We start from the raw sequence: 25,099 nt of genomic DNA on the forward strand, positions 1-25,099 counted from the left end.
TGAGAAGCCACGACATTTTTAATAGAAGTTGTCAATTTAGTTCCATCAGGTCTACATCGTTGGAACATTAAAATAACATAGTGACCATAATTTTGTAGAAATAATGTGGACAGCATTGCAGACTTACATTGGGTACACACCATATTATGATCCGCTGCTTTAACTAGATTATTGAAAGACACTTATTTGCAGTCTGGTAAAGTTAAATATATAAATCTTTCAGAGTCTATTCTAGTAGTACTTGATGAAGCACAGTTATCACAGTCATGTTGCCATTGATAAGAAAGGCCAAATAGATTTTTTATATCTACTCCTTCATCTTGTAATACATCAAACATATACATTAAAAATTCCTGACAATCCTGCTGAATATTCTGTGAAAATTGATTTTGACCTGAACATATATCTAGAAGATTTCTAATTTCTGAAACACTTTCTATTTTAGCTCTATCACTACTACATTTCTCTAACACAGAATTCAATAAACAGCACAATGTTTGTTCCTGATTTTCAACAATCTGTCTTTGTAAATTTTGAAGAAAAAAAACAACATTAACTACTACATTAGCATAGCAGTTGACACCAGAACTGTTTTCAAACTGAAATCCAACAACATCTTCAACAGAATCCTTTTTGTTTCTCTTTACAATTACACTTTTATCTACGTTATGCCTTTTTGCTGATACCTCACTGCAATTACTCTCATTTCTGCTTTTTCGGCCTACCACACGTTTTTCAATCAGAGGATATTGAGGCAAATGTGGAGCATACTCTCTTCTTAACCTATTGTATTCTTTTACACAATCTAAATCTGCACAAATCTTTGTTTCATCACACTCAATCAAGTACAATCCTGCTAAAGTTCTGACTCGTGATAATGCCACATATGCCATACCCTCTTTAAACACAGAACTTCCAATGTTCACCAAAGCGCTATCTACACTTAAACCTTGAGACTTATGAATTGTCACCGCATATGCCAAACAAATAGGAAACTGTTTTCGGTGAACATATAAGTCTTTCACGAGCAAAAATCTAGCTGAACAACGACAAATTTGTTCTATTTCATCAATGTCATCAAATTTAATTTTTAAAATTTCAATTCCATCTCAATTTTTGTAATTCAGAAAACCAACAACATAACCCATTGCTCCATTTACTAGAACTCTTTCAACATTTAAATTCCTTCTTAAAATGACACGAAAATTCAAACACACATTCAGAGTCTTTTCAAGACCAGCAGTTTTAGATATAGTCTTCTCTAATGAATCCAATTTTGATTTAAAATTTTCAGACAAAATAATTGTTGCTCCCATATGCTCTATTTTATCAATAGCTTTCAGTTTCACTATCTCTTCATTTTCTAACTGTAACATTTTGTTGTTGAACATGGAACATTCTTTCAGAGTTGGCAACAAACATATGCCAGATTTCTTCTCGTTAATTTTCTTAAATATGTTCTCTGGAAGAATGTTTTCATTTGGGTACAAATTTGAAATTAATCGTGCATGTAAAGCTTCTTTCCCTTGCTGACTTACTTTTCCGATCCTTACATCTTGTAGAATATTTTTATAATCTTCATCATTTGCCTGCCGCATATTTTGAAGCAGTTCTGCATATTTAAAGTTTAACCATATATTAACGTTTCCGATGCTCCCTAAGCACATCCTGGTAACTTCATGTGTGAGCATTTTGAACACAGGTTGTCCTTTCACTGGAGTCAACTGCAGAAGATCTCCAAAAACAATAATATGTTTTCCACCAAATAAGACATCATAGTCTGTTCTAAGAATTTCTTGCATTCTCAAATGCACAAAAGCAAGCATGATATTTGACACCATGCTTACTTCATCAATGATAAGAAGTTTCATTTTCTTCAGGACTCTCGAAACTTCGGAACACGCATCTCCTGATAGCTTGTGATACTCCAATTTGTTATCATGCTCCACTGGCAGCATCAGTAAACGATGTAAAGTAATCCCTTTAATGTTATGTGCTGCCAGCCCAGTTGGAGCAGTAACAACACAAGACAGCGGTGATTCAGTCCTTTTCTGCAGATAAGTTGCAATGGCTTTAATCAGAAAACTTTTTCCAGTTCCCGCTTCTCCACTCACGTACAGTTGGACAGGCTTAAATGATGTACATGAGCACTCTTTTTTCTCGTGACTGAATCCATGTTCAATCTGTTCTGTGACTTCGTCATATATCTGTTTCTGCTCAAGGTTTAGTTGTTTCACCAAATCTTCTAAGTTAACCTCATCCTCTTGACCTTGTTCCATAGCTCTTTCCACCTCATCCATGGCAGTAGCAGCTTCATTTTGGATAATTGGTCCTCCTAGTGGATCCTGACTCAATGAAGCAGAACTCTGACTGCCTTGAGAACTGGCTCTCGCAATCTCTGCAGCAATTGTGGCTTCTTGCTCTATTTCTTCATTCAACATTTGCAGATAATTTGGAAAAACAGGACATTCTATGGCATCCTTCGTTGCATTAAAGGAGTCTTCATAACAGAGAAAATCTCCAAGAAGTTCCTCTTCTTCACGCCATGGTTTAAACAGTTGTAAAAGAGCCAAATAATAAAATTCTCTTTTATCTGGATTATCACAACTCAATTTGCGATGATTATTCAAATGACCTTTTTTCTGTTTCACTAGACATCCTTCACATCCAATGACTCCATATATTCCATTATTGATATCTTCTCTGATGTTCCTCTTATAAATATATCTCTGCAGAACTTCATAGAGACAAGCGTTCTCAAGGTGATGACTTCTATTTTGATAGTATGTATCCAACATGTTTGTCTTCAAAATATCTGTACTTTCTGGTTCTTCCTCCGCCAAATACTCTATCTCTTGTAAAGATTTCAATACTCGATTTCGTGTTGCAGCAAGACCTAGACTCACCCAAATGATGGTTCTAGATTTGGCATAGAGACTTGCTGACGACAATCGATCAGAACATTCATACGCTCCAATTACTCGATGCGACAACATCTTCAGACTGTAACTGTATAATTTCTTGCTTAGACTCTTTTCATGTGAAATGTCCTCCCACATTTCCTTTAGTTCTGTCTTTTCTTTTTTTGTGATGTAAGACGTCACATATCGAGCCACAGCAATAGAGTTGTCAGCAACGAATTGAATATCCATGTTAGCATTCCACATGGACAAAATCACTGGGTTGTAGTCGTTGATGTACTTAGACTCTTCGTCTCTTTTTAAATTGTATGTATTTTTTGGTGATTTCCTCGTCACAGTATGTCGCAGAGAAGACATCAAATTATTTACTCTTCCTTTAGAAATCACTGGTCGTGGAAAGCTGAAACGACATTTTGTGTAGAACTTGTCCATGTTTCTGAATTTTCGACGACAGTACTTTCCACAACGATGGGATTGAAAGCGTAAAACTTGTTGCCTTAAACTGTTTTCTTCTGTAGTTTTCGGAACAGCACATGTTGAATACTCTTCAATGAAACTCATCACTGTGTCATCCGAATCTGTTCCAAATATGGGTGCATCTTTAATCCACAACAACATATGTATGTGAGGAGCACCTCTCGCTTGATACTCCTTTCTCCAAAAGAAATCCAAAACCTCTCCAAGGGGAGGATTTTTTTTGTTGGTAATAAAAGACATCATAGCTTCAAATCTATGATTAAAATATCTGCATACATTCACTGGATCCAAAGAGCACAGTTCTCCAGGTGTTTTGAATTCTATATTTTGTATATTAGCATTGGCCTCTCGTAGAAATTGAAGTAAGTCCTCCCATGCATACTCGGCACAGCTAAGAGTCAGGAGCCATGTAGGAGTTCCTAAGTTTCTTAGCATACATTTCAATTCCCCATGGCGACGGTACCAATACTCATTTGTACCATGCTGACATGCCATGAGATTGATTGGATGAGATTCTAAAGTATTATCTTGAAGATTCACTTTCTGCATAAAGTCCCTCGCCGAAACATTTTATAGATGTGCTCCACTTTTCAGAATATGGTTTACTGCATAAGAAAGCCCAGACAAGTCACTTTCATACAGTAGATGAAACAAATAGGGAATGCATTGACGAAACCTTGCATCTTCAGCATATAATCTTACAGTTCGATATTCAGATGCAGGAATTTGAAGTGGTCGATCGTCATATCGTCCACCTCGACCTGTTGGAAATAGCTGTGGAAAAAAACAAGCTTCCAAACTTTCTTCCCATACACTAATGGGACTTCCTTTTGCTGTTTTCATTTGAAACAAGTCAATTGTATTCCCCATTACTTCTTTGGAAAGTAAAGGATGAACAGTATAATGTTCATATATTTCTTCACTTCTAGACACATCAACTTTTTCAATTTGGCTGCCTGAACAATCACTGTCTTCATCTGTAGCTGTTTCCTCTGCTGCAACACATACATCTTTGTAGTACTCATTGTTTTTGACTAAATACAACGTTGCCTTTTTGACTTTCCTAACATCCACTAAATCTTGGCAGATTTTTTTACTCTTTGTTGGAACCCCATTAACTAGAATAACTAAAGGTTCCTCTTCTACTTTTTCTATACCAATTGTATCAATATTTCTTTTCAAATCTAGGGGCAAATAAACAACTCTTCCCTTTAATCCTCTCTGCAAATCTGTAGGAGGCAATTTCCCTATCTTAGGCTCCATGCGAACAATTGCCTGAAAAGGATGGAGACATTGAATCAAAATAGACTCATATGTATTTAAATCTATCAATTCACGGGGAATGTCTATCAACTCCAGAATATTATGAACAGCTCTAGCAGGCATTCTGTTTTGATTTAATTTGTCATAACAATATTTACAAATACGCTGATCAGAACTCAAATCAAAAGAATTCTCCACCCACAAATAAGTTGCTAAATCTTTCCACTCATAATTATCACTTTTTGCATATAAGTCAACTAACCTAGTCTGAATCTTATAATGAGTCCGTCGACAACACACACAAGTAAAATTCGGCCTTTCTCTTGATTTCACCTTAAACGTGGTAATTTCCTTCTCAAACCTTTCTGTATTTAAAATCTGTACATTGTCTTCCACATTACCTTGAATTGCTGTCTCAATTTCTACACTGTCCTCTTGCTCACGAAAATAACAAATCTCAATTTCTTCACAAATCTTCTTCACATCTAATTCTGTTCCATGCAAAAGAGCACTGTTTAATTGTTTAAGCTTAAGTGCTGGACTTTTTGCATAATACAACATTCTCACTAATTTCCTCATTTTGGTATGATGCACTGCTAACATCCCAAAATGATGAAAAACACTCTGACAGACTTTTCTAGAAAGACAAGCCAGTGAATGGCCTTGCAAACCTGTGATTCCTCTCATTCTGCAAGGATCTAAGTCTTGCAACAACTTAATTTTCTGCTTTAGACTTTTCTTACTATATGTACGTAAGAAATTACAAAACAAATCAATTGATTCCTGTCGCACACTACAAATACTACTACACTTCCAAGTGTACACTGGACCCTTAGTACGTCTCCCTAAAACTCCATCAGATAACACCTCTTCTGGTTCTCTAGGCACAAGTTTCTCTTTTTCAATCGGACAACCGTCTTTCACTTCATACGCTCGACCACTGGTGTCAACTGCATGCACTAAATCATTCTCCTGGAAGTAACTCTCCTCATTAAAAAATGGCTCACAACTTGAACTGTGCATCCATTCTCCAGAAAAAACTTTACAAAAATTAGTCCGATTAATTACTCTTTTCCATCTACTGTTTGATTTGAAAACATCAATTGTCTTGTTAAGTGTCCTAATTCTATTGATTATTAAAATAAATAATTTTTTCTTAACTTCAAAAGCCTGATCAACAATCTTCTCTACACTTTTCTTTTTCTTATAAAAAGCAGCTCTCTGTTTACCTTTCCTAATGTTTTTTAACAAATTTAAAACCACCCTATTGCGAAACATTCATCTACGAATGTCTCTAAACTGATTCTGCCTTCTATTCCTATACATATTATTCACTCCTGCTCCAGTTTTAGGATTCTTTGAAGTTCTCTCCTTCCTTTTCAATTTTACTCTCTCATTTTCTTTTTGTACATGGTGTCCATTATTTTTTCTGGATGTACATATGTTGCGTAAAAAAGACTTAGTTGTCTTACCAGGAGCTTTGTTCCTGTTTTTTGAAGTATCTGTTGTGGAAGAATGCTGTAATTCCGTTGCTGTTTTTGATTTTTCCCGGTTGCGTTCTTTCTTTGTCCTTTCCTTTGTGGGCATCTTTGCTTTTTCTTCAAATAACGATTTCAATCTGTGTTAAAGAAAAACAGTACCACATTATAGACCACTATTACCAAACAACAAAGCAATGACAAAAAGCAAACAATCAATACAGGGTTTCAGATCAGGTGAGGATTCTCCAGTGGTGCACAAAAGTTGAGGATTGTATTGAAAAATATAGTGGAAGACAGCTCTGTCCACAACTACAAAGAAGATCAGACCTATGTCTAACTCCACTGCACTCTTATACACAGGCTTCACCACCTATGCTTCCCAAGAAAATATTGAGTTATATAGTTATATAAAATTTTATTTTATAAAATTGTGAAGCTCAATTAGAAAGCGTTTGCCTCAGTCTTATTCCTGTTGTGAGGCAGGTGCAAGATTTTGCCTCAGTCTTATCCCTGCTGTGAGGCAGATGATTGTAAATAGGATCTGTGCTGTGTTTCCTAAATGTGATGTCAGAAACGATTTTGGAGAAAATGATTGGTTTTTACATTTTTGATTATAATGTGGCGCAGAGGTTTAAAAAGTGATGCATCTACCTACATGCAACAATTTTTAAATATGCAGCAAAAAGGTACTTGTTTGGGTTTTCCTGGGGAGCGTAGTTGGTGAAGCTTGTGTCTAAGAGTGCAGTGGACTAGGCTTCATGAAGCATATACCTGTCTGCATTCTTAGACGCAGGTGTCAATTTGACTCTTTACAGTGATATTGGCTGTGTTTTAAATCAGTGTAGGAATCATATTGAGTTTGTTTGCATAGAGGAATTGTATTTTGTAAAATTGTGAAGCTCCATGTGAAAGCGTTTGCCTCAGTCTTATTCCTGTTGTGAGGCAGGTGCAGGATTTTGCCTCAGTCTTATCCCTGTTGTGAGGCAGATGATTGTAAATATGATCTGTGCTGTGTTTCCTAAATTTGATATCAAAAACGATTTTGGGGAAAATAAATGTATTTTACATTTTTGAGTATAATGTGGCACAAAGGTTTAAAAAATGACGCATACATGCGTCACTTTTTAAATATGGGGAAAAAAGGTACATGTTTGGGTTTTCCTGGTGAGCCTAGGTGGTGAGGATTGTATCTAAGTGTGCAGTGGACTAGGCTTCATGAAGCATATCCCTGTCTGCATTCTTAGAGACAGGTGTCAATTTGACTCTTTACAATGATGTTACCTGTGTTTTAAATCAGTGTAGGAAGCATATTGAGTTTGTTTACATAGAGGAATTGTATTTTGTAAAATTGTGAAGCTCCATGAGAAAGCGTTTGCCTCACTCTTATTCATGTTGTGAGACAAGTGCAAGATTTTGCCTCAAAACACCTGTGTCTAAAAAATGCAGCATAGATAGGCTTCATAAAGCCTAATCCACTGCACTCTTAGACACAAGCCTCAACACCTATGCTCCCCAGGAAAGCCCAAACAAGTACCTTTTTTTGCCCCATATTTAAAAAATGACACATGTAGGTAGATGCGTCACTTTTTAAACCTCTGTGCCACATTATATTCAAAAATGTAAAAACCATTTATTTTCCCCAAAATCGTTTTTGACATTACATTTAGGAAACACAGCACAGATCCTATTTACAATCATCTGCCTCACAGCAGGGATAAGACTGAGGCAAAATCTTGCACCTGCCTCACAACAGGAATAAGAGTGAGGCAAACAATTTCTCATGGAGCTTCACAATTTTACAAAATACAATTCCTCTATGCAAACAAACTCAATGAGCTTCCTACACTGTTTTAAAACACAGCTAACATCATTGTAAAGAGTCAAATTGACACCTGTGTCTAAGAATGCAGACAGGGATATGCTTCATGAAGCCTAGTCCCCTGCACACTTAGATACAATCCTCACCACCTAGGCTCCCCAGGAAAGCCCAAACATGTACCTTTTTTCCCCATATTTAAAAAGTGACGCATGTATGCGTCATTTTTCAAACCTTTGCGCCACATTATACTCAAAAATGTAAAATACATTTCATTTCCCCAAAATCGTTTTTGACATCACAGATAAGACTGAGGCAAAATCTTGCACATGAAGCTTCACAATTTTAGAAAATACAATTCCTCTATGCAAACAAACTCAATATGCTTCCTACACTGAGTTAACACAGCTAACATCATTCTAAAGAGTCAAATGTATTTCTATTAAACATGCACACATTCTTTATTCCTTTTAAAAAATGTAAAAACTATTTTTATGCTTCATGAAGCCTAGTCCACTTTTAGACACAAGCCTCACTACCTACGCTCCCCAGGAAAAGCCCAAACATGTACCTTTTTGCACCATATTTAAAAAGTGAGACATGTAATTAGATGCGTCACGTCTTAAACCTCTGCGCCACAATATACTCAAATATGTAAAAAAAAATCATTTCCCCAAAATCGTTTTTAACATCACATTTAGGAAACACAGCACAGATCCTATGTACAACCATCTGACTCACAGCAATGATAAGACTAAGGCAAAAGCTTTCACATGAAGCTTCACAATTTTACAAATTACAATTCCTCTATGCAAACAAACTCAATATGTTTCCTACACTGAGTTAACACAGGTAACATCATTGTAAAGAGTCAAATGTATTTCTATTAAACATGCACACATTTTTTATTCCTTTTAAACAATGTAAAAACTATTTTTTCCCCCAACATCGTTTTTTACATCACATTTACAAAACACAGCACAAGTCCTACGTAGAAGCATTCCATGTCACGACTAAACATTCACAATTTTACAAAATACAATTACTCTATGCAGTAAAAACTTTTTACCAAGCATTATCAAAAAGCATGACACAAAGCAACATGTAAAGACCACAATTTTCTACCAAATCTTCTCCATAGACTATACAAGTCTCTATGTATATTAAATGAATCATAACTCACCTTTACAAATGCTTTAGGACATTCACAACGGTGTCAGATACACACACCAATATTTCTTTAGCAGAGCAAAAGGTATGTTCTCCAAGCACTGCAAACCATAAAGGCACAGAAAACCTTTAATTCTACACAGATATCCCTTTTTGTTAACCAATTAAAACTCTTCCCTCTCTATATTCAATCCAACACCCTCCCCCCCCCCCCTCAGCCCTTTCTACCTGTTACCATAGCAACTCCCTCCTCACTGAGCTGCCAGGGTTAAAAGTTTATTCTACAATGTTGCAAATCACCTCTGCAAGGATGTTTGACCTGCAAATACACCAGCTTATCTGGTGTAAGGTTTCTTTCAATAACTTTTTTTAACCATTCAAATTACTTCTTACACAGAACACAACCATGCACCCTAACTTTCAGTTTTCACCTATCTCATTCTACCAATCATTGCTTGTGATTCAAGAGCACTGAAACTCCACAGGTTTTTTTTGCAAACTCCTATTATTCCAACTGCCATTTCTTTTCCACACTTCATCTAACTGCACCAGAATCTCCTCTGACCATGTATTCTGTCTGGATTATTGGACATAGCTATATCCACTGGGCTCAAAGGTTTGCTAGTACCAGAAATTTACACAACCTTGATTTATCAAACGTGAACATAAAATGGATTGGCCACAGAGGATTAACATATCACCAATTGATTCCATTGGTGAAAACCTTTTTGCATTTGCCACACCCTGACCTGTTAATTCTGCACTGTGAAGGAAATTACTTGGGCACTTTGACTGGTGTAGGTCTGGAAATGCTTTTAAAGGACACCTTTGATCAATTGATGGCACTTTTTCCACAAACTGCCTTGGTATATTCCAATATATGCCAAAGGCAGAAATGGAAGTGGTCCAACCAATTTTGTCCACAATTTGAAAAAGCACGGAAACATGTGAATAAATCTGTTTCCGCTTACATGAGAGACTATGGAATGGGTTCAATATACAACAACAACTTGCGTTACAACATGCAAGATATTTACAGAGAAGATGGAGTGCACTTCTCAGATGAAGGGAATAGAATATTCCTCCTGAATTTAAGACTGTGCATTGGTACCTACTTGTAGGTACCTAAATCAGCCACAGAACCCAAAAGCCCTTTTCAGGGCTACCCTATCTCTGATCACTCCAAATGATTATCTTTTTCTAACTATTTTCACTATTTTTCACCAAAGTACGCTCCCCGGTACGCTTCCCGGTGCGCGTATCGGGCGCTCCCCCCGCGAAAATTTAAAAATATTTTTTTTTTGGCCTATATGGGCCTCCTAAGACCCCCTCAGAAAACCTAGAGGGTCAGGGAGTGCCAACCGTGCCCCCTTATACCCATTCCCAACGTTGTTTGTCCGCCATTTTCTGATTCAAATCTACCGAAACACAAAATGGAGGACTCCCGTAGCGCTGCCGGTACGCGTACCGGGGCGCGCACCGGGAAGCGCTCCAAAAAAAATGATAAAAGATAATTTACATAAAAACCACTGGAGACACTTTCACCAAATATAGAATAGGCAATACTACATACCAGTCCCTACCATTTTCCCAAATTTGGTGGAATTCCATTCAGCCATTTGGCCTGTAGCCCTGTCTAAATATCCTGAGGTAAATTACATAACAAAAGCACATCCGAAGTGTTAGAATTGACAACCAATTAAAATGTTACTTTCATTTTCTATTTTTTTTTCCTGACATTTGATTGGTTATGTACATGAATATAAATGAAAAATGAGAGGGAAACACGGCCATTTTGACTACAACTACCTGAGGTACATCTTGAAAGGATTTTCGCATTTTTTCTTCTCCACCTTTCTCTAAAGTAAGTTGATAATTTGTAAGGGGCACTTTAAGTTAGTTTGTAAAAACGTTTTCTGATAATTATTTACTGTCCCTCTGCTATAGTTGTAGATAGAGATAGGCTCCTCTGTTATATTTATTGATTGACTTAGGCTTCTCTGCTATAAATATGAATTTACTTACGCTTCTTCACAAGCACTTTTTTTATTTCTGCTTCCTGCCTGTTACCATACACTACCCAAAGTTAACTTAACTGTTAAAAAAACAGAACTACCTGTCTGAACTTAAACACAACACTGCCCTAAATCTACTGATATACTTATTTTTTATGCAATTTACAGCAAAAAAATGGAAGGGAAGCAAGAAAATATCAATATTTCCTTCGAGATTACATCTGAGGAGATTCTAAATGAAGATTTTTTGGATGAAGATTTTATGGATCAGTCTTTGGATGAACAATTTATTGAATGTTTACAAGACATAGAAACATGCATGTTTGAGGAGATTCCAGATGATGTAATGCTTGAAGTTTTATTGAACTATGAAAATTCTGACCAATACATTTTTATTTAATAATTAAAAATTGTTTAAGACATTATTCATTTTTATATCTAATTCATGAAGTACTACCAAAATAATTATGTTTATATTATAGTATAAAGTGAAACTTACAATATACTGTGCAATTTTAAAACATCATAAGGGAGCAGGGTAGACTACCCATGATCCCGTATGTCTTCTCAGGGAGTACTTAAAGGATCTGTTTCTGCTTTCTTGACAGACTATGGTATGGATTCCATATACCACAATAACTTCTATAACAACATGCAAATTATCTACAGAGTAAACAGTGTACATTGAATTTAAGACTCTGCATTGGTACCTACATGTTGGTACTTAAATCACCCACACAACACAACAACTCTATTCAGAGATACCCTACCTCTAAGCACTTTAAATTATTATTTTAGTGTTTCACTGAGTTTTCCCCATGTGTGGGGGTGGGGGAGGTGTGTGTGGGGGATGTGCGGGGGGTGTCTGTGAGGTGTGTATGTGTGTGTCTGTGTGTCTAGGGGGGATGAGGTGTATAGGTGTGTGGGGTATATGGATGTGGGTGGGGATATTGGTATGTAAGGTGTGTGTGTGGGTGTGGGTGTGTGGTGTGTTTGAGTGTAGGTGGGAGTGTGGGTGTGTGAGGTGTGTGTGGGGTGTGTGTGGGTGTGGGAGGTATGTGTTTAGGATGTGTATGTATGTATGAGATGTGTGGATGTGTCTGTGAGTTGTCTCTGTGTGTGTTGGGGGGGGAGATGTGTGTGTGGGATGTGTGTGGTGTGTCTGTGAGATATTTGTGTGTATCTGCATGTGTGTGTGGTGGAAGGGGGGTGAGGTGTGTGTTTGAGTGTGGGTGTGTGGGATGTGGGTGTAGCTGTGGATGTGTAAGGTGTCAATGTGGGGGTGTGGGGTGTTTGACTGTGAGTGGAAGTGTGCATGTGTGAAGTGTGTGTGGTTTTTACGAAAATTAACTTTGAAAAAATATATATTGGGCTACATTGGGCTATATATATGTTAGAGCCCAAATGTAGCCCAATGTAGCCCAATGTAGCCCAAAGATGGCCACCAGAGACAAAAAAACACAAATGTAGCCCAAATATCAGCCAGATGTAGCCCAACTATAGCCCAATGACAGAATGTCCCAGAGTGTTCTAAAGAACAATTAGAGCGCTAACAGTCTTACTTATGACAAAAGTATGGCACACCTGAAGTCATCTTGATTGGAATAAAGTGTTAACACTTAAAACATTTAATTTGCAAAGGAACAAAACAAGGGGTTCATTTAGCCATAGAAATTATGATTAGTGCTGAAGAAAGAAAAATTAGGGCACGTTTTGAGTGACTTCTCAAATCCTCTTATATTTCATTAAAATAATTCTGATATGCAGTCTCCCAAGATGGCCACCAGAGACAAAAGAGCCTGTGCTTAAAAACTCTGTTAGCAAAGCAGGCATTTGAGATTTAAAAAACGTTTTAATATATAAAAACGTTATCCGCCAATAGAATTAGCATTTAAAAAACCTTGCGAATTCAATGAAAAAACCATAGGTTTCAGGCCTTATATAGTTAGGAATTAGCATTTAAAAAACATTTGAAATTCACTGAAAAAACCATAGGTTTCAGGCATTATATAGTTAGGAATTAGCATTTAAAAAAACCTTGCAAATTCACTGAAAAAAACATAGGTTTAAGGCCTTATATAGTTAGGAATTAGCATTTAAAAAACCTTTGAAATTCACTGAAAAAACCATAGGTTTCAGGCCTTATATAGTTAGGAATTAGCATTTAAAAAACCTTGCAAATTCACTGAAAAAACCATAGGTTTCAGGCCTTATATAGTTAGGAATTAGCATTTAAAAAACCTTGCAAATTCACTGAAAAAACCATAGGTTTCAGGCCTTATATAGTTAGGAATTAGCATTTGAAAAACCTTTGAAATTCACTGAAAAAACAATAGGTTTCAGGAGTTATATAGTTAGGAATTAGCTTTTAAAAAACCTTTGAAATTCACTCAAAAAACTATAAGTTTTAGTGGTGTTATAGTTAGCTGGACATTTTACTCATACAAAACCATTGAAATTGCTCCTATATAGTTAGTTGTACTAACTATATTTCGCGCACCCGCAATCCACTGCTGATGATGTCACATATTAGATCATTCATGACATGGTCAGTGACATCACAAATTGGCACACTGATAAGAATATGAAATGCTTTGAGAGATGCGTAAAGTTTTTTACTAATGGCATAAATTGAGATAGAATATACAAAAAAGAGAGGCATATTTACAAGCCCTTTGTGCAATGTTTAACATTAATGCTGGTTTAGAGATTGTGTAATGTTTCATTGGCATATTTACAAACCCCTTGCGTAATGCATATTCTTGTCTGTGTGCCAATTTTATTACTTTGCATGCATTTTCTGCTTGCACCCATGTCAAACATTGCGCAAGGGGCTTGTAAATATGCCTCTCTTTTTTGTATATTCTATCTCAATGTATGCCATTAGTAAAATCCTTTACGCATCTCTCAAAGCATTTCATATTCTTGTCTGTGTGCCAATTTTATCACTCTGCATGCATTTACTGCTTGTACCCATGTTAAACATTGTGCAAGGGGCTTGTAAAATGCCCCTCTTCATCTTATATTCCATCTCAATTGATGCCATTAGTGAAATCCTTTATGCATCTTCCACACCATTTCATATTGTTTTCTATCTGCTATTCCTATCCCTCTCCATATATTCACTGCGTGCACCAATGTTAAATGTTGCGCAAGGCGCTTGTAAAAAAGGAGCATATTTACAAGCCAAATTAAACTATTAGCACTATCTCTGTACCAGCATTGAATTCAAGCATGAGAAACACTTTAAAAAGAAGTCTACCCTGTAAGCTAAAAGATATAAATTGTGAGCACACACAGCTAACATTATGGAAAAAGATGAAAATATAATTCCTTATTTCACATACACACTCAGTGTGTTCCTTGTCAAAAAACTTAAAGTCAGACATTTCAACAAAAAACATTTAGGGCCCGATGTAGGTAATCCAGATTACCGATTCTTAAATACCGAATCGTACCGATTCGGTATCTAAGAACTGGCAATCGGGATGTAGGTATATTTACCGAATTAATTACCGAATCGGTATGATTCGGTAATTAATGAATCGGTATTTACCGAGTCTGTAATTGTCATTGATTCATATGGGCCTTGAGGCCCATAGGAATCAATGTCAATTACCGAATCGGTAAATACCGATTCGGTAATTGGGGGAAACATTGAAGGGTGGCAGGGTGTCACATTGATACCCTGTTGCACCCCTCAACTGTGCATGGGTGCACATGTTGCCGACATGCATGCCCTTAGGGCATGTATGTCTGCAACATGGCACAGTTTCTTAAGCAAAAAAAATGCTTTTTGAAGGGTTTTCATTATTTACCACCAACTTATAGTTGGTGGTAAATAACGAATTCTTAAACCCTTGTAGCACTGAAAACAGTGCTACCTACATCTAAAATTACAGAATCTGTAATTTTACCAAATCGGTATTTTACCGAATCGGTAAAATTACAGAATCGGTAAAATTACCGATTCTGTAATTTTACATGCCCCTACATCTCAATATCCACATACCGGTCGGAAACGGCCGAAAATCGGTATTTTCAGCCTTTTCCGACCGGTATTTGCCTACCTACATCAGGCTCTTAGTATGGTAAATCGTTTTAAACACAGAAAGTGAGATGAGACAGACACACAAACAGACAGATGGTGTAGGCAGAGATTGAGATGACACACACATACAAACAGAGAGATGGTGGAAGGACAGATTGAGATGAGGCATGCAAAGACGGAGATGGTGTATGCAGAGAGTGATATGAGACACACAAAGAGAGATGTGAACTAGTGTTTATGTTGTTTAGTTAATGTAATTGCTATGTGCTATGTTGGTAGTGGTCTATAATATGTCATATTTTTCTTTTCAACAGATTGTAAATATCTACAGAGTCATAATAGATTATGCCTACCAAGAACCGCAAACAAAGACTCTATAAGCAAGCTTTATCAATCAAGAGAACTCAATTAGAAGATTCATCCAGAAGACAATCTTCAGAGAAATGAAAAAATGCTCCTGGTAATGCTCCTGTGCTTCCTGTTGCTTCGGAAGAAGTGCTGGGAGTAGAGCCCTGCTCCTCTGATGATCTTTTTATTACAGCTTTACTCCAATTGTTTGGGTGTATATTCTGGACATGGCATTTCATGCTATAAGTTCCAAAGCTGTACTGTTACTGTGTGACAGATTTTACATGTTACAAAAGGCGCATTTACCTTTTTCTCTCTTTCTGGGTTTTTTAAAAATTTCCGTACTATGGACTCTCTCTGTGTTCTAGGGGTTTTAGGAACAAACTCTTCTGAAGATGAAATAGAAGAATCCTCAAGTTCCTTGTGTTCAAAATGCTCTTGCCCAAAGGCTATTAGTTTCTGGCAACGAATGCATTGCATCATAAAATTGTTAAGTTCAGGTTGGATATTTGCAACCATTGATGCTTGCATTGGTGGTGCTGTTGCTTCAGAAGAAGTGCTGGGAGCAGAGCCCTGCTCCTCTGATCTTTTCATTACAGCTTTACTCCAATTGTTTGGTTGTATATTCCGGAAATGGTGTTCCATGCTATAAGTTCCAAAGCTGTGCTTCTTCTGTGGATCTCTCTTGAAAGTACTGTGTCACAGATTTTACATGTGACAAAAGGCACATTTACCTTTTTCTATGTTTCCGGGTATTTAAAACATTTCCGTACTATGGACTCGCTCTCTGTTCTAGGGGTTTCTCAGGTTCCTGCTGTTCAGCCATTTCAGAAGATTTTTCAAGAGCAAAGTGCTGATGAAAAAAGGTGTTTCTTCCTCGAAAGCCAAAGAAGAATGATGAAGATGGGAGGGGTCTTTCAAGAATTAGAGTAGGAAGTATTATAAACCAATAAAATCTTTTGTTATAAGGTCACATGGTTGGACGTAAGCTTACGGAGTGTTTACGGAGCGTTTACGGAGTGCTCATGTAAGCTTATGTTGCATTTACGTTTTATTTACGGAGCGCTTACGTCATCTTATGATGTGCTTACGTGGTACGCACCCTTGTGACATTTATAATTGTTTAAATAAAGTTATATATGTTGTTTAAAAGTTTAAAATAAACATGTTCTTTATTATCTCAGTTAATATGTTCCTTTATATTGTATAATGAATATGTAGATATAATGATTTAGCACCCTCGTGATATTTAAAATTGTTTAAATAAAGTTATATATGTTGTTTAAAAGTTTAAAATAAACATGTTCTTTATTATCCCAGGTAATGTGTTCCTTTATATTGTTCAATGAATACGTAGATATAACGATTTAAAGTTTATAAACCTTTCGGAGGTAAATAATGAATTCCTGTGTACATGCAGATCTGTGCATGTACATTTGTGCCATGTAGCACACATACATGTCGTAAGACCATGTATGTGTGTGACATGGCACACAAGTCAGAATCAGGGGTGCAACAGGCTGTCAAAGTGACAACATGTCCCCCTTGTCAATTCGGTAATTTTACCGATTCAGTATTTACTGATTCGGTAATTGCCATTGATTCCTATTGGCCTCAAGACTTATAGGAATCAATGGCAATTACCAAATCGGTAAATACCAATTCGGTAAAATGACTGAATTATACAGATTTGGTAATTTCAAAAGAGAAATTACCTACATCCAAATACCTACTGTTAAATATTGAAGTGGTATGATTTGGTATTTATGAGTAGGTAAATCGAGATTACGTACATCTGGCCCATTGAGTTGTAACATATTTATATACATATGTTACATTTCAGTGCTTTGGAAGTAGTACAGTATACTATAGGTAAACACCTTATAGGTTTATGCTGTACCACATCCTTATAGTTTTGCACTTTGACATTCAGTATGACAAACTTTTACATACAAACATAGAAATGTAGTTCATTTTTTAACCAGTAGAGGTATTTGTAAAAAGAACTGTTTGGTACGCACCCTTACAAGATTTGTAATTGCTTAAATAAAGTTATATATGTTTTTTAAAAGTTGCTTAAATAAAGTTATATATGTTATTTAAAAGTTGCTTAACTAAAGTTATATATGTTGTTTAAAAATTAAAATAAACATGTTCTTTATTATCCCAGATAATGTGTACTTTTATATTGTACAATGAATATGTAGATATAACGATAACACTTTCGGGGGTAAATAATGAATTGCTGTGTACATGCACATCTGTGCATGTACATTTGTGCCATGTGGCACACATACATATCGTAAGACCATGTATGTGTGTGACATGGCACACAAGTCAGAATCAGGGGTGCAACAGGCTGTCAAAGTGACAACCTGTCCCCCTTGACAATTCGGTAATTTTTCCGAATCGGTATTTACTGATTCAGTAATTGCCATTGATTCCTATTGGCCTCAAGGCCCATAGGAATCAATGGCAATTACCGAATCGGTAAATACCGATTCGGTAAAATGACTGAATTAAACAGATTCAGTCATTTCAAAAGAGAAATTATCTAAATCCCATTTACCTACTCTTAAATATTGAAGTGGTATGATTTGGGATACGATGTAGGTAGGCATTTACTGGTCAGTAACGGCTGAATTTGGCCGTTACCGACTGGCAAATGCCTTTTCGTATGTAGGAGGCATTTATTTACAGATTTGGTATTTTTACCGATTCTGTATTTACTGAATCGGTAAAATTACCGAATCAGTAAATACAGACTCAGTAAAAATACCAAATCTGTAAATTCTAATGTAGCTAGCACTGTTGATCGTGCTCAAGGCGTCTAAGAATTTGTTAATTACCACTCAATACAATTGGGTGGTAAATAAGGAATTCCTGTGTACATGCACATCCGTGCATGTACACCTGTGCCATGTGGCACACATACATTCCTTAAGGGCGTGTATGTGTGTCAGATTGCACACAAGCCAAAAACAGGGGTGCTACAGAGTGTCAAAGTGACACCCTGTTCCCCCGGGCAGGATTACCGAATCGGCATTTGCCATTGATTCCTATGGGCTTCAAGGCCCATAGGAATCAATGGCAAATACAGATTCGGTAATTATCAAATCGGTAATTACAGAATTTCACCGAATCGGTAATTAATTCGGTAAAAATACCTACATCCCCATTGCCAGTTCTTAAATACCGAATTGGTATGATTCGGTATTTAAGAAGTGGTATTCTGGGATAACCAACATCGGGCCCTTGGTATTTATGAGTAGGTAAATCGAGATTACGTACATCTGGCCCATTGAGTTGTAACATATTTATATACATATGTTACGTTTCAGTGCTTTGGTAGTAGTACAGTATACTATAGGTAAACACCTTATAGGTTTATGTTGTACCACATTCTTATAGTTTTGCACTTGACATTCACTATGACAAACATTTACATACAAGCATAGAAATTTAGTTCTTTCTTTAACCAGTAGAGGTAGTTCTAAAAAGAACTGTTTTTTTTTGTTTTTGTTTTGCTTGAAAAACGATGTAAAGAAATAAACTTTTTAAGGCAGATAATTGTTCAACCGGAACAAACTATGAAAAATAAAGAAAAAAATTATGGGATGCACCTGTGCCTCCTGTTTTTTTGCAGGATAACTTGAATGGACTCTTGTCCAAAGGCTATTAGTTTCTGGCAACGAATGCATTGCATCATCAAATTCTTAAGTTCTGGTTGGATAATTGCAATCGTTGATGCTTGCATTGGTGGTGCTGTTGATTGAGAAGAAGTGCTGGGAGCAGAGCCCTGCTCCTCTGATGATCTTTTCATTACAGCTTTACACCAATTGTTTGGGTGTATATTCTTGATGTGGCATTCCATGCTATAAGTTCCAAAGCTGTACTTCTTCTGTGGATCCCCTCTGGAAAGTACCGTGTCACAGATTTTACATGTGACAAAAGGCGCATTTACCTTTTTCTGTCCATCTGGGAATTGAAAACATTTCCAAACTATTAACTCTTTCGGTGATCTAGGGGTTTCAGGAACAAAGTCATCTGAAGATGAACTGGAAGAATTCTCAAGTTCCTGGTGTTCAGAATGCTCAGGTTCCTCATGTTCGGAATGCTCAGGTTGCTGCTGTTCAGACATTTCAATAGATTTTTCAGGAGCAAAGTGCTGATGAAAAAAGGTGTTTCTTCCTCGAAAGCCAAAGAAGAATGATGAAGATGGGAGGGGTCTTTCCAGAATTGGAGTAGGAAGTATTATAAACCAATAGAATCTTTTGTTCTGAGGTCACATGGTTGGACGTAAGCTTATGAAGCGTTTACGGAGCGTTTACGGAGTGCTTACGTAAGCTTACGTTGCGTTTACGTAAGCTTACGTTCCGTTTACGGAGCACTTACATCTTCTAACGATGCGCTTACGTAGTACGCACACTCGCGATAATTGCTTTAATAAAGTTATATATGGTCTTTAAAAGTTTAAATTAACATGTTCTTTATTATCCCAGATAATGTGTACCTTTACATTGTGCAATGAATACGTAGATATAACAATTTAAAGTTTATGAAACTTTCGGGGGTAAGAGCTCGAAGCTTTTACATTGCGCGGACGGAGCTCTTACGTTGCGTGCACGTGCGATGCACCCTCGTGAGATTTGTTACTACTTTAAAAAGTAATATACTCTTGTTAAAAGTTTCAAAAAAAAAATTCTACATTAAAGCAAATATTGTCTACCTTTAAAATCAAGGTTAAAAACGTAGATATTATGTTTTAGAAATCTTCAAAAATTTGTCGGGGTAAGAGCTCAGAGCGTTTGCGGTGTGCTTTCGGAGCGCTCACGGTGCGCGGACCCTGTAATCATATAAAAAAAAAACTTGAAAATAAAATTATATATATTCACTGAAAAAACCATAGGTTTCAGGTCATATATAGTTAGGTATTAGCATTTAAAAAACCATTGAAATTGCTCCTATATAGTTAGTTGGACTAACTATATTTCGCGCACCCGCAATCCACTGCTGATGATGTCACATATTACATCATTCATGACATGGTCAGTGACATCACTGATGACATCACTGATGACATCTCAAAATACATCACTGATGACATCACTGATGACATCTCAATTGACATCACTGATGACATGATTCATGTGATAATACGATGCACCTCCTCACACTCTAATCTAACCTTTGATACACCCAGTCTTAAATACAAACTACCATTCTTGAAACCATTGACACACCAATACCAGTTACTACATACGCACTCACTGATTCCTAGGTCTACACACACATCCACTCATTAACCCACACAATCACTCTTACATACAGTCACTCATCAATACAATACTATCATATGCACTTATACACCTATAGAGACACTCACACACTTTCACTAATCCATGGAGTTTCTCACACACCTCGTCAGTCATGCAAAGAATCAATCACACTCCCATTTCCTCATCTATACAGTTATACACACAACACCTTACTTATTCAAACATATACTAACACATACTTACTCTCTTAAACAATCACTGATACAAGTACACATTGATCCATACAGCCACTTGCATAATCACTGGCTCTCATTTATAGTAATTTATATATACCAACTCTCACATGCACTGTGTTTTACGTATGTACTTACTTGGACATGTAGCACTGAGATATACATTCACTCACCAACACACCAATGCACTTAGTAAACCGCCCATACAGCTGTTTCCATGTGCACTCATACACCTAGTGAATCAACTGCTTACTGATGCACACATTCAGACAGTTTAGTCACTAACCCATGCATTCAGTAAGACACATTTAATCACTCACTCATACAGTCAGTCACGCACCAACTAAATCCTTCATCCAGACACTTATACACCCACTCATTCTTGAATATGTAAAACATATTTAAACTTTACAGAAACACACAGTCACTGGATGATGTCATCAGTGATGTCATTTGAGATGCCATCAGTGATGTCATCAGTGATGTCACTGACCATGTCATGAATGATGTAATATGTGACATCATCAGCAGTGGATTGCGGGCGCGCGAGTTATAGTGAGTCCAACTAACTATAACGTGGGAATTTCAATGGTTTTGTATGAGTAGAATGTACACCTAACTATAACTGGTGTGAAACCTATGGTTTTTTCAGTGAATTTCAAAGGTTTTTAAAATGCTAATTCCTAACTATAACGATTGTGAAACCTATGGTTTTTTCAGTGAATTTCAAAGGTTTTTTCAAAGCTAATTCCTTGCTATATCAAGTTTGTAACCTCTGATTTTTAAAGTGAATTATTAATTTTGTTTAGCAGCTGTTTTTTATAACTATTAATTATTTTATTTTTTTGTTCTAAAATTAATTTCTCAATGTATTTTTCATGTTGTTTTTTTTTATCATTTTGTCTACGAGCGCGCAGGGTGAGCGCACCGGTAAGCTCATCCGAGAGCGCAGCGAGAGCGCTATTCCCGCGTGCGGAAAAAAAAGTATGTATTTAAAGTAAAAAAATATTGAAAGACATTTAGTGGCATACTTATAAAAGTAGTATTTTTGATTTTAAATATCGGTATTTTAACTTTAAACGTATTTCTGAAAAGCTAGCAAAACGTCATTCAGGCGCGCCGCGTAAGCACCCCCGGAAGCGCCTACGATCGGGCCGTGTAAGCGCCCCCGGAAGCGCTCCGGTGCGCACAGCGTAAGCGCGTCAAGTCATGTGACCTTAAAATAACACTTTTCATTGGTTGTTAACAGTTTTTTTTACAACTAATGAAAATCCCACCCATTTCCTTCACTACCTCTTTCACTTTGGAGAGAGCAAGACCTATTCCCTTCTGCTCTTTAATTCTTTAGAAAGGACGGCTGCAAGACCACCAAGCAGCAGTGAGGACTCTGATGAGTTTTTTCAAGAGGACCCTCCTCAGCCAGAAGTGAAGGAGCACTTCATTTGGAATTTTTTTACTATTCCACCAGGAGAGAAAAAGGTAAATGCTTCAAAGGTGGAGTGCAAAATTTGCCAAACTGTTTTTTCATGGGGTGACCCCAGAAGAAAATATAGTTTTGGAAACTCAACGATGATAAGGCATGTGCAAAGGAGGCATCCCCAGAACTATGCCCGGGAGAGTGTCAGGGACCTGGCACGTAATCCCCCGTGTTAGGACACTGCGGTTCAGTCCAGCAATCGGAGCGATCCGTTCTCCGAACTACAAATCCCGCGACGCCCTCCACAAGAACTACATTACCCAGGAGGGCACCGCGCGCGACGGAAGCTGGAGCCGCCTTAAAACAAACAGCGGAGGCGGGACGCGGCGTAGGATATTTCGAGTTCCAGAGGCAGAACCCTTCCCGAGGGAGAGCACCAACGTTGACCCAAGGAGACGGACAGCAAGCCGCCAGTAGGGGTAAGCCGTAAAGTATCCGCCGCTGTCCCTGGAGTCTCCCGTCCCAGCTCGAGAGAGCGTTAGCCACGAAACGCTCCACCTTCATTGTTTCCTTGCCCCAGTCCCCGCTCGAGGGTTATCGAGCGGAAAGGAAGCCGAGTGCTTCAGAGACTCTGTTACAGTCCCCGCTCGAGGGTTTATAGAGCGAGCGAGACGCCCAGGCTGCTCAGACATTTCCGCTGTCCCCGCTCGAGGGTTTATCGAGCGTGAGAGGCGCGCAGGCAGCCAAGACATTTCCGCTGTCCCCGCTCGAGGGTTTATCGAGCGAGCGAGACGCCCAGGCTGCCCAGACATTTCCGCTGTCCCCGCTCGAGGGTTTATGGAGCGAGCGAGACGCCCAGGCTGCCCAGACATTTCCGCTGTCCCCGCTCGAGGGTTATCGAGTGTGAGAGACGCTCAGGCAGCCAAGACATTTCCGCTGTCCCCGCTCGAGGGTTTATCGAGCGTGAGAGACGCTAAGGCTGAGAAGACATTGCCGCTGTCCCCGCTCGAGGGTTTATCGAGCGTGAGAGACGCTAAGGCTGAGAAGACATTGCCGCTGTCCCCGCTCGAGGGTTTATCGAGCGTGAGAGACACTAAGGCTGCTCAAACATTGCCGCTGTCCCCGTTCAAGGGTTTCGAGTGTGAGGACACGGGTACCTCAAGAAGCCCTACACCTAAGCGTGCTTGCCCTCCGTTGGGGAGTGTCGGGACCGACACTCATGCGGAGGACGATCTGTGGAATTTCACCTTCAGATTCTACTCGAGTGGCATTGTCGGCCACTGCTTAGCACGGGGTCCTCTGTTGGAGAATGTCGGGACCGGCATTCATGCAGAGGACGGTTGGAATCTAAGACCATGCTAGGGCTGTTGTTTAGCCTTACTAGTTTGAGGGTTCTTACGCGTGTTTAGACACTTCTTGCTCAATAAAGCTACTTACGACAACATACCTATCTGTCTTCTGTTGTGGGCACAGAAAAGGGTGAAGCCTAAGAGCTGCCCCGATCCTGAGGAAACCAGGGGATTACATAATATCCGACCTGACATCACAATCATCCTCCCGGTTGGGTGCGGTGTCATGGCCTCAATGGAAGACGTGCTGGCCGCCTTGTTGGACGTACAGAACGAACTCGCCGCATCACGCCAAGAAACGGCTGACCTGCGTGCCAGGATGGACACCCAACAGAGGAATCCGTTTAACGCCGGAACATCACATACAGGACAACGAGCGGCCGTCGTCGTGGAAATGCCTGTGGCTATTCCACTGGCCACACCAGAACGGTACAGTGGGGATCCCAATACCGTCCAGGTCTTCATAACCCAGGTAGCCCTACACTTCTCTTGCAAGCCGAAATCGTTTCCCACGAACCAGGCCAGGGTGGCATTCATGATATCATACTTAGCAGGGAACGCCGCTCAATGGGCTGTGCCTTTGGTTAGCAGGGACGATCCGCTGTTGTATGATTGGGACTCATTCCAAGAGGAATTCGTAAAGGTGTTTGACCGGAGAGCGGACTCATACACAGCCGATAGAGAACTACTCGCACTCAAACAAGGCACTGCGGGGCTAGTCCACTACTTGAATGCTTTTCGGCGCCTTGTGGCAGAAACCAAGTGGCCCCCCGCGAAACAAACCGCGCTCTTCCACCAGGGATTGAGCGAAGAACTGAAGGACGTCATCGCACAGATCGACCCCCAGCCAGTCCAGTGCGAGGACTTGATCAGTCTGGCGCTTAGGTTGGATCATAGGTTGAGCGAACGTCGTGGCGGAGGACCTAAGAAAGACAAAGCACCACTCGCAGCCGGCCAACCGCTTACACCAGACTCAACACCGGCGCATCGTGCTGAATCCATGGACATAGGAGCGGTTAGAGCCAGCCTTACCGCGACCGAAAAAGAGTCACGAAGGAAGCAAGGGCTATGTTTATACTGCGGGAAGAAAGGGCATTACGTCCGAGAGTGCCCCGCGAAACCGAGATCCGGACGACCTCGCCCCAATCGCTTGTCCGCTGCTTCAGCGGAGAAAGGGGCGGAAAACTAGAGGACTCCCGGAACAGGGAAGGGGATTCCCGGAGTCATGGTTCCATCCCTTCAGCACAGATACATGCCACATCCAGTCCCAAACACATGT

The sequence above is a fragment of the Lissotriton helveticus genome, chromosome 1_2 (assembly GCF_964261635.1).
Source record: "Lissotriton helveticus chromosome 1_2, aLisHel1.1, whole genome shotgun sequence".
Taxonomy (NCBI): domain Eukaryota; kingdom Metazoa; phylum Chordata; class Amphibia; order Caudata; family Salamandridae; genus Lissotriton; species Lissotriton helveticus.